The following is an 11,176-nucleotide window of genomic DNA, read 5'->3' as shown; positions in this document are numbered from 1 at the left end:
TAAGGAGAAAAATAATATGAAGAATTGGGAATACATAAGACATGCACATATGTTTCAATTATTGAGCCATCATTAAGCCGAAAAGTTAACTTTGTACTAGAAGATTGCTGAATTATATACCTTTCTACTTCCTTTCTTTAATTATAAAAAGAAATAATTACTATAATATCCAAATGGGAGTTCGGATATAAAATGATTGTTTCTTTTTTAAATTAAACCCTTAATTTCATTAATTGATTGTTACAATATTTCTTTATTTTTCAAAATACTATATAAATTTTGTCACTACAAATATGTTATATATTTCCCAAAAATATATACATTTTTTGCAATATATGAAGGATTTCGCAAAATATGAACACAGCATATGAACAAGAACTGCCATTAAATATTTTGTAATTAAGTTTAATAATCTAATATAAATTTTCAGAAAAAAAAAACTTTGTTAGGTCTGACCAAGACATTGGACATGGTTTGTTACATTTAAAACCATGATCAGGTGAGCACATTGTCAAAATGGAAAGATTTATGCTTGTAAAAAATATGTCATTAAAAGAAAACTTTATATTCTTATAATCAAATAAATATAACCATTTTGTCTTGTTACAATAAAAAATAAACAACCCAAAGTCAAAATTGGCATAATTCGATGAATTAATAATAGGATTATGAAGATTGGAGAGTAATGCTTGTGAAGTGTTCATTCAATAAGTCAATAAAAGTGATTATTTACATCTGCAAAATCATATATCAATCGAACTAAAATCATATATACATAATTTAATAACAGAAGCCCCTGTTAGGTTATTGATTGATCAACATAATTCAATTAGGTTAATGCAAAATAACGTGAACATATATAATCTAAACAGAAGTTATTTCAAAACAAAAGATAAGAATAAAGAACGGATAATAAGAAAATAGAATAAATCGGCTTCTAGTAATTATCCTTGATGGCACTAAGGATAACTTCGATTATTTACTCCCCTTCAAGCTTAAGCATGAAGGTTACGAATGCCCAACTTGATTAATAGAGAATGAAGACGTTTTGAGCCCAACGGTTTGGTTAATAAGTTTGCTAGTTGATCATGGGTGGTGATTCAAATTGGGATAATTTCTTTTGATTCATCGCATTCTCTTACAATGTAGAAATCCATCTCTACGTTCTTGGTACACTCGTGGAAGACAGGATTATGAGCAATATGACATGCCGACTCATTATCACACAAGAGAGGTGTCGGTTCGTTTATATGCACATCAAAATTTGCTAACAGCCATCAAGTCCAAAGGATTTTACTAACTGTGGTAGCCATTGCTCGATATTCAACTTCTGTTGACGATCAAGAAACAACTTATTGATTCTTTGACTTCCAAGATATTTTTATGCCGCCCAAGATTAACAAATATCCAGTTCGTGATATTCGAGAGAAAGGACATCTCAACCATTCGGAATCGTTGTATGCAATTAATTATGTTCCTCTTTTTGGAAATAGTATTCATTGACCCAAAGTCGTCTTGGGATATCTAAGCACTCTTATAGCAGCTTCCTGATGACTTTGTCTAGGATGAAATACAAATTGACTTAACACATTAACCGCATAAGCGATATTTGGTCTGGTTGCTTGAAGATATAGGATTCTGCTAACTAGACGCATGTACATGCTAGCATCAATTGGTTACTGACCATCTCCCTTATCAAGCTTGAGGTTTTGTTCCATTGGGACTCGGCTAGGTCTACATCCAAGTAAACTTGAGTCCTTCAAAATGTCTATTGTATATTTCCGTTGACTCAACACAAGACCTTCTTTGACACATGATACCTCAGTTCCCAATAATTATTTTAAATTGTCAAGGTCTTTAATGCTAAAGCTTTCATCAATATTGGATTTTTTTGTTCTCGGTCTTCTTCAAATTCTTACCAACAACGATAGCATCGTCAACATAGATTAGGGTTACCACGAAGGTGTTCTCATATTTGTAAATGAAGAGAGAATGGTCTGCATGTGACTGTCAAAAATTCAGATTACAAAGAGTCATTGTGAACTTGTGATACCAATTCTGGGAAGCTTGTTTTAATCTATACAAGGATTTCTTGAGCTTACAAACTCGAGTATCGTCTTCCTTTGGAAATCCTTGTGGGATCTTCATATATATTTCCTCTTCCAAATCACTGTGTAAGAAGGCGTTGTTAACATCTAGCTTATGTATGATCCAATTGTTTTTCACTGCCATTGTCAATAACACACGAAATGTCACAAGTTTGGCCACTGGTGCAAATGTGTCATGAAAATCAACACCCTCCAAATGAGCATATTTGTAACATCCCAAAAATAATAAGTAAAAATCAACCAAAACCATCAAATATTCATATCAAACCATCGAAAGTACGTCAATGTTAAAATAGTTATCTGACTACAATCTTAAAATCATAAAAGCTAAATACTGGTGGATCCGATGCGATCATGTCGGGTTCTTCCCTTTTGAAGCTTAAGTACCTGAAAATATTTAAACATAAATCGTAATCACAAATCTTAGTAAGTTCCCCAAATACCACATTCCGTACACCATACATACATATCATACTAAAGCATGTAATGGGTCTATTTCACCATTGAGTCCCTTCCGACTCTCTGAGTCCCCAAATGGCATTTAAGTGAGTATGCCAAGCATACTACTCCACTATACCCAACATACTAGGCTTCGACAGAAAAGGAACTTGGGCCAAAGCCACTACGTCCCGCGTCCTTAGAAGGTACTCTCGGCGTACTCCACTGATTCCCAAAACTTGGCTTTAAGCTCTTAATGATTTAAGACCAAATGTCCAACACATATATATTAATCTTGGCAAGGTCCTAACTGATAAAGTCGACAACTTTAAGCTTTTGCATGGCTCAATGGGACCCAAAACTAAACCCTAGGCCCATAACTTCACTAAAGGACCAATAACTCATCTCTAATGAACCCAAAACTAAACCCTAGCTCCAAGCTTCCTAACTCCTCTCCAATGAACTTCTTATTCTCCAAAATGAACCAAAACACACAAGAATCACTCTAAAAGCTCAAGGACCTCACAAGGTGGTAAGGGTTTTGAAATAATGTTTTGGAGACAATAGAGGTTGATAATGAGGGATGCCTTGAGGTCTTAAGGTGTTTAAATATGGTCCAAACCCTAAAAATTAGGGTTTTACACCTGCATGAGTACGCCCAACGTACCAAGCACATACGCCTAGCATACACGAGGAAACACGCGATCATTTTTAATGACCTACACCCGACGTACCTATCACGTACACCTAGCGCAGGGACTGATTCTGTAAACTTTTTAATAAATTAATCCGAAAATAAAAATACCTAGAACACGGGGGTTACAACTCTCCCTCACTTTAATCAGACTCCGTCCTCGAATTCCACCTCCAAAACAACTCTGGATAGTGCTATCTCATCTCCTCATCGAGCTCTCATGTCCAATCTGAGCCTTTCTGGTGCTGCCACTGCACCTTCAGTAAACCCACTTCCTTTTTTCTCAGAGTATTTGTCTTCCTATCAAGGATCGTAATTGGTCTCTCGATGTAGTTCAGTCACTCGTCCACCTGAATGTCCACCAATTGCATCATTGTGGAATCATCGACCAAACACTTCCGTAGCTGAGAGACATGAAAAGTGTTGTGAATCTGACTAAGATCCTTGGGTAACTGCAAACGATAAGCAACCCTGCCCACCCAGGCAATAACCCTAAAAGGACCAATATATTTGGGGATCAGCTTTCCCTTCTTCCTAAATCGGATCACACTTTTCCAAGGCGACACATTAAGGAGTACCATGTCCCAACCTGAAACTCCAAATCCGATCGGCTCATATCAGCATAGCTTTTCTGCCAGCTTTGTGCAATCTTCAATCTCCCACGTACCTATTGGATCAACTCGGTAGTCCGGAGCACCACCTCTGTGCTACCCATGACTCATTGATTGACCTCGCCCCAGCAAACCGAGGTTTGTCATTTCCTCCCATAGAGTAACTCAAAATAAGTTTTATTAATACTGACGTGGTAGTTATTGTTGTAAGAAAACTCAGCTAATGGGAGATACGTATCCCATCTGCCGTGAAATTCCACAACACATGCTTGTAGCATATCCTCCAAGGTCTAGATAGTCTGCCCACTCTGACCATCATTTTGTAGATTAAATTCATGTTGAAAAGTGGACGAGTACCCAACTCCTCATGAAATATCTTCTAGAATTTTGAAGTGAACCGAATATCCCAATCCGAAACCACCAAGACTAATACCCCATGTCGTGCCACAACCTCACGAATATAGACATCTGCTAGCCTCTCCGCGGAAATTCTCTTCTGAATATGAATGAAATGCACACTCTTGGTTAATCGATCCACGATGACCCCAATCGAATCCAACTATCATGCAGTCTGCGGTAGATTCGTGATAAAATCCATCGTAATCTCTTCCCATTTCCAAACGGGAAAACCCAATGGCTCCATCTTTCTGTGAGGACTCTGATGTTTGGCTTTGACTTTCTTGCAATTCAAGCACCTCTCCACATACCAAGCCACATCTCGCTTCATGCATGGCCACTAAAAATTAATACAGAGGTCTCTATACATATTTTTCGCACCCGGATGAATAGAAAACTTCGACTTATGCACCTCATCCATAAAAATTTAATGTGTACCCCAAAATATGGAACCCAAACTCTCTAATGAAGGGTAAATGATCCTCATATATCATAATCAAAAGAGGAAACCTGGCCCACTATACGCTTACTCTTCTGATGCTCCTTTTTCATAACCTCCACATGAGCCTCTTGGATCTTCTCCAAGAGTGGGTTAATCATCATCATCCTTACACACATATTTGTGATAGGGGTACTAGCCTCCTTGCAGCTAAGATCATCGGTCACCATGTTAGCCTTGTTGGATAAGGTGTCAAAGTCTTGTATTTGACCCGGTTTAGCATGATCCATTTAAGTTGCACTTCATCGAAACAATTTGGACCTTGAGAAAAGGATATGTATGATTTATTAATATATTATAAGCTATAATATATTAATATGAAATCATATTATTTAATTGGTATTGATCAAGAATTAATTTGGAATTAATTTCGTGGTCAAAAGAGATTAATTAAATATATAGGGGTTGATTTGATTGTGTGAACATTCATTCTTATAATGTGGGCTAATGATCCATGATTCCTTATGTTGGGCTTAACCCATGTGGTGACCCATAGATACTCCATGGAGGTTAAAACCCATGGATCATGAGGAATGTGGAAATTCATGCACATTAGGGTTTACATGGTGTAACCCTAATGTAACCACACTATATAAGAAGCCCTTTGGTTCAAGAAATTGGCACCTAGAGTGTACACAAGAGTGTGGCCGATTTTATGAGCTAGAGAGAGTCATCTTCAAGTTTCCAAGTGTTAGTTTGTGATTCCATTTGAGGCATTCACACTATTGGTGCTAAGCTCTTAAATCTCCAAGGAATAAGCTACAACAAAAGGTATGTTATCTAACTTGTTTTATTAGACATGTATCAAAGTTTTGTATGCTAGTTAGGGTAATACCTTGGAAACTTCAAGTTTGCATGTATAATAGAGAAAACATAGATCCAAGGTATTTAGGGTTGCATGTACACCTTAGGAGTGTTAGAATGCTCAAAACCCTTCAGAAGTATCAAAGCTTAGGCTTGTTTTCATTTATACTTGATGCTAGTTGTTGTTTGAAGTTGAAAAAATCAAGTTTTATGCATTATGACTGATGAACTCATTGATTCCACTAATGGAATCGACGAGTCCATGTATAAAATGAGCTACTCGACAAGTCAGGTTCATGGACTCGCCGAGTTGGTTGGGCAGAGTGCAAAAAAATTATTTCTTGACCCCAAATGGATAGGATCATTACCCCAAACTATTTTGAATCATAAAAATATGTTTTTAAGATATGGTAATGATCATGCTCATCCATTTGAAAGGTGATTGTCAAAATTTCATGTTTTGTATTAGTTTATATGATTAGTCTAATTACATGGAATTTGTTTGATTTGAATTACCTTGTTCATATGAGTTTAATCTAGAATTTGAACATACTTGTTAGTTAAATTGTTGTTCTTGATGATTTTAATGGACTTCATAAATTGCCCTCAAGTTATGGAATTCCAAAAGTTTTTCATTTAAATGGATCAATCAGAGTCATAGGTTATAGAAAAACGAAGCGTCTCGTTATATAAGATCATTAAACTTATATGTTATGAAGTTGAAAAGTTTTGAAGAGTTTCAAAACTTTCCCTCAAGTTTTGGAATTTGTAAAGTCACACATTAATACTTTAATTTCAAACCCTAGAGTTTTAAAAGTTTAAAATTCTACCCTTATACTATTATAATATTATAAATTTATATATATATATATATATATATATATATATATATATATGTGTGTGTGTGTGTGTGTGTGTGTATGTGTGTGTGTATAAGAACAAGTCTATCTTACCGTTAGTAGGCCTCATTCACAAAGCCAATCTAAAAGGGGGTAAAAGGTTTACTGCCTATAAAATGGTGGTTTAATGGGTGTCCACTCTCACCCACCGCTTACTTGACTGGTGGAGGGACGTTAGCCGAATGGGTAGGATAAGACATTAATTCTCATTAAGTATAATGATAATTATAAAGTAACTAAATGTTTTATAAATTCTCGATTTTAGTTACTTTAGGAAAATGTGAAATTGATGCTAACTCATGAAATTACACTTTGCACCTTACCAAGTCGTTAGTGAAGCGTGTGTGGTTAACCAGCACACTAGATCGATGGAGCGTGTGTGGTTAACCGGCACATCGATTAGGTGATAAATGACATTAAGAGTACCAAGTATATTTGTATGGTTATTCACACCTTGTTTATGATCCTCGGTATCCCAGTCACAAACTTGAAGGGCTTAATCGAGATTTAAACATGCCATTGAAAAGTTTAATGAGTCTTAAAAGAATCTAGGAATTTCAATTCATCTGAAACCTAATAAATCAATTTCATTTTTCATGGTGGAAATTGGTAAATCATCATTTACCTACCTTCAAATATTTTGCAACTTGGATTGCGGCATCCTCTTCCAAATTGTAAAATATTGTGTTGGGTCCTAGCCTTGATATTTCATTATTGGGTGTTATATTAAGGACTCGATATTTAATCTAAGCTTTGTCTTTCTTATTTTTCAAATGTCTTCCAACAATGCTTCTGGATCAAACACCCTACCGACACCTTCTCTCTCATGAACCTTTGTGGGAGAGTTATCTTCGATGAAACTAATTTCAATGATTAGATTAGGAATATCAGGATGGTCACGCACTACGAGGACAAGGTAAATATCTTTGACAATGAGCTAAAGGTCATTGATGAGTCTTCTTCTACTCCCGGGGAGATTGCCGAGTACAATACCCATAAGAAGGATGCCACTAAGGTATCTTGCATCATGTTGGCCACAATGACAGCAAAACTCCAAAAGTCCTATGAGGACTTATACCCTTTTGAAATGCATCAAGACCTGATAGAAAGATACCATCAAAGTGCACGACAAGAGAGGTATGAAATCATCACCTCCATGATAACAACAAAAATGAAGGATGGAGAGTCCATCATGACCCACTTGCAGAAAATGCAAAGATTTGTGGACCGTTTGCTTAAGTTGAATGTGAACTTTGATGAGAAGCTTGTTATAGATATTATTCTACACTCCTTACCTCCATGTTATGATCAGTTCCGCATGACCTATCATATGAACAAGGAAGAGGTCACACTTAGCAAACTTCAGGGACTTTTGAGGACTGCTGAAAGTAGTCTCAAAGGTAAGAATGTTGTTACCACTCCTACTACTGCTCCAGTCTTGGCAATCGGGCAAGGCAAGAAAAAGAAAAGGAAGACCCCTTCCAAGGGTCACAAGGGAAATTCTCTTGATGGATCCTCTTCATACAAGACTAAAGTCGGTACTGCTACTCCCTCCTCCAACCCAAAAGAAACAGAGTGTGTCTATTGTCATGATAAGGGGACCTGGAAGCAAAGTTGCCCAAAGTACTTGCAGGATGTTAAGGATAGGAAAGTAAAACCCACCCATGCAGGTATTTACACTATATTGTCTAATAACTCACTGCATACTAATTCTTGGGTCCTTGATACAGGTTGTGGTATTCACATTTGTTCTGATTTGCAGGGACTAAAAAGAAGTGAGGATGTAGAGCACATGAAGATAAACTTAATCATCGGGAATAGGAAAGCTTCACATGTCACCAAGATTAGAGTTTATTCATTATTGCTTTGTAATGGGTTAAATTTAGATTTGAATAATTGTTGTTACTCGTTTGAAATGGTGAAAAATATTATTTCTTTTCATAGTTTGTACAAACAAGGTTTCACATTTTCATTTGATAATGAAATTGGTGCAATAAATGCTTATTATAATGGTTTTTTTTATTTTAGAGCATTACCTTGTAATGGTGTATATGAAACTGTGATGGTTATAGACAACTTCGGAAATAATGTATTGCATATTGATTCTTCCACTATTTTGGATAAAGCATCCTTGTGGCATTGTCGTCTTGGACATGTAAACAAGAAGCGCATAGGCCAACTCCAAAAGGCTGGAGTCTTGGAATCATTTGACTTAAAGTTAGATGATAGTTGTGAATATTGTTTGCTTGGAAAAGTGACTAAGTCACCATTCACTGGTACTTGTGAGAGGGGTGAAGGTTTGTTGGACCTCATACACACGAATGTGTGTGGACCCTTCAGAACTGCCACAAGAGATGCTAAACGCTTCTATGTGACTTTTACTGATGATTACCGTAGATATGGTTATGTCTACTTAATCAAGCATAAGTCAGTAACCTTTGAAAGATTCAAAGAGTTTAAGCAAGAAGTGGAGAATCAGCTGTGCAGGAAGATAAAGATGCTCCAATCTGATCGATGTGGAGACTATCTTAGTATCGAGTTCCTTGACACATCGTCGTCGTCCCTAGAATCCGACGATGGCAATTTTGAGCTTAGTATGCAACTTTTGACACATCATCGTCCCTAGAAGCATGATGTTGTATGTGAAAAAATCTCTCTAAGTTTCTCATCAATGAGACCATCTGCTGAGAACATTGAGTCGCCCTCTCACGTTGATTGTATATCATTGTCTAAACTCTCAAAGCAAGATTGCCTGGTCTAAATAAAAAATAATGATACAAAGGTTGGGGTGTTTATTTTTAATTTAATCATCCTTAGTTGATCCTATCCCTGGAAGCATGCTTGTCGTATGTATCAAGTCTCATGTTCTACTGAAACATTAAGCATAACCCAAGGGCTTACCCTGATTGTATAGTCATCAACGTAAGAGTTACTTGTCTGGTCCTTCAATGACAAAGGGTTTTTCATGTCCTTGACATCCTAGTCTGAGGTATGACATGGTACCATTATGATTTAATGGTTAATCTTTAATTCTAGATTACAACTTACTCCATTATACGGAAGTTTAAACCACATCTTGTTGATAAGCTAAACTGTTAATGATTCACGCTGATTTCACCTCGGCGTGACTAAAACAATCCCTTCTCTCCACAAGTCTAGTAATACATAACTTGATGATTCACTGTTTAAAACCACACACTGATAAAAGTTTGAAAGTCTGTGCCAATGGTTAGTCTATGTATAGTAGGCTATCACATGCACCAATCCATTCTTACCCTTACATTATTCTTTAAAGTTTTATGATTCAGCGTAATGTATCATACGCTGATGAGAGCTTGAAAAATCTATGCTGATGGGTATATCATTTTCTATGATATATTATATGCACATATCCACTCTTTCCATTTTTCTTCTAATAATAAAGAATTATGATTCAGCATATGAAACCACACGCTGATGAGATCTTGTAATACTATGTCATTGAATGGTAGTTTTCTCCTACACTATCAGGAGACATCACAAACTAACTATATTATCATCAAAAATTCATTCGTCGATCGCTTAAGCTGATGCTCATTGTTGTTGATCACTTGTCTCACTAATGTAACTTCCTTGTCTCAACGGTAACTTTTTGGATAACTTCTAAAAAGACACTTCATTATCTTGGGATACGAGATCTTTACGGCACATATATAGTCAATCATGATTATGTAAAAAGGAAGAAACATTTTGGGTATAAAAATGGAATTCTTCATCGTAGGTCACTTTTACAAGCAATTCAAGAAATTAAGCTCTTTCTCTAAAAAAGACTCCAAATTGTCATCTCACTCAAAGCTTTCACCATGTCATAGTCTCTGTACGAGTTTACCCCCAGTGCTAACATCATCAAAAGTCTTCATGCTCCTGACTCTACCATCATCATTCAATCGACAAATGTGGCATTCTCGGATGAAAGCCCAAAGCATTTTGCAAACTCAAAAATCGAGGACTTCGTCGACTATGTTAAGAGAGGTCCTCTTCGATATGCATTTTGTGATTTCTTAGACCCTTTCTACCCTAAACAAGTATGTGAGTTTTACTATACATGCTCTGTTGATATTGTTGCTCTAACCATCACTGGAAACATTGGAGATTGTCAATATAGGGTTACCATTGATGTAGAATCCTTTCGAACTGCTCTTTGTCTCCCTCGCTTTGAAAGTTACTATGAAACTCCCTCTGAAGAAAGTTGTAAATCTGCTTGTGAATAATTAGGGTATAACTTCCATCTTTCAGGCCTCACTCGTGATCCATACATGAACACTCTTCGTAATTGTTTTAATGTAAGGTGGAAGTACTTAACATGTCTAATTCGCAATTGTCTTGGACATAAGACTGGGAGTTTGGATCAAGTGAATCTCTTTGAGCAAAGGATTTTATAATCCATCGTTTACAAAAAAAGAGTGGACTTTGCTCAAAATTTTCTTGATCAAACGATTGACTACATTACTGGAAACAAGAAGCCATTGAATGTTACTTATCCTTGTCGGTTTGGTCTAATCTTGTCTCGAAAAGAAGGCTATGTTGAAATTCATGGAATTATTATTCCAATTCCTACCCTCTCCTCAAAATTATCAATGATGTTCCATCTCAGGGTGATTTTCGGATTACTGCAAGGATGCAAAAATGGATTGAAAACCCCTATGTGATTGAATCCTCAGACTCTAAAAAGGATAATGATAATGATG

Source organism: Lactuca saligna, chromosome 9, assembly GCF_052625555.1.
Source record: "Lactuca saligna cultivar CGN05327 chromosome 9, ASM5262555v1, whole genome shotgun sequence".
NCBI classification, from domain to species: Eukaryota; Viridiplantae; Streptophyta; class Magnoliopsida; order Asterales; family Asteraceae; genus Lactuca; species Lactuca saligna.
This window is presented reverse-complemented; position numbering follows the sequence as displayed.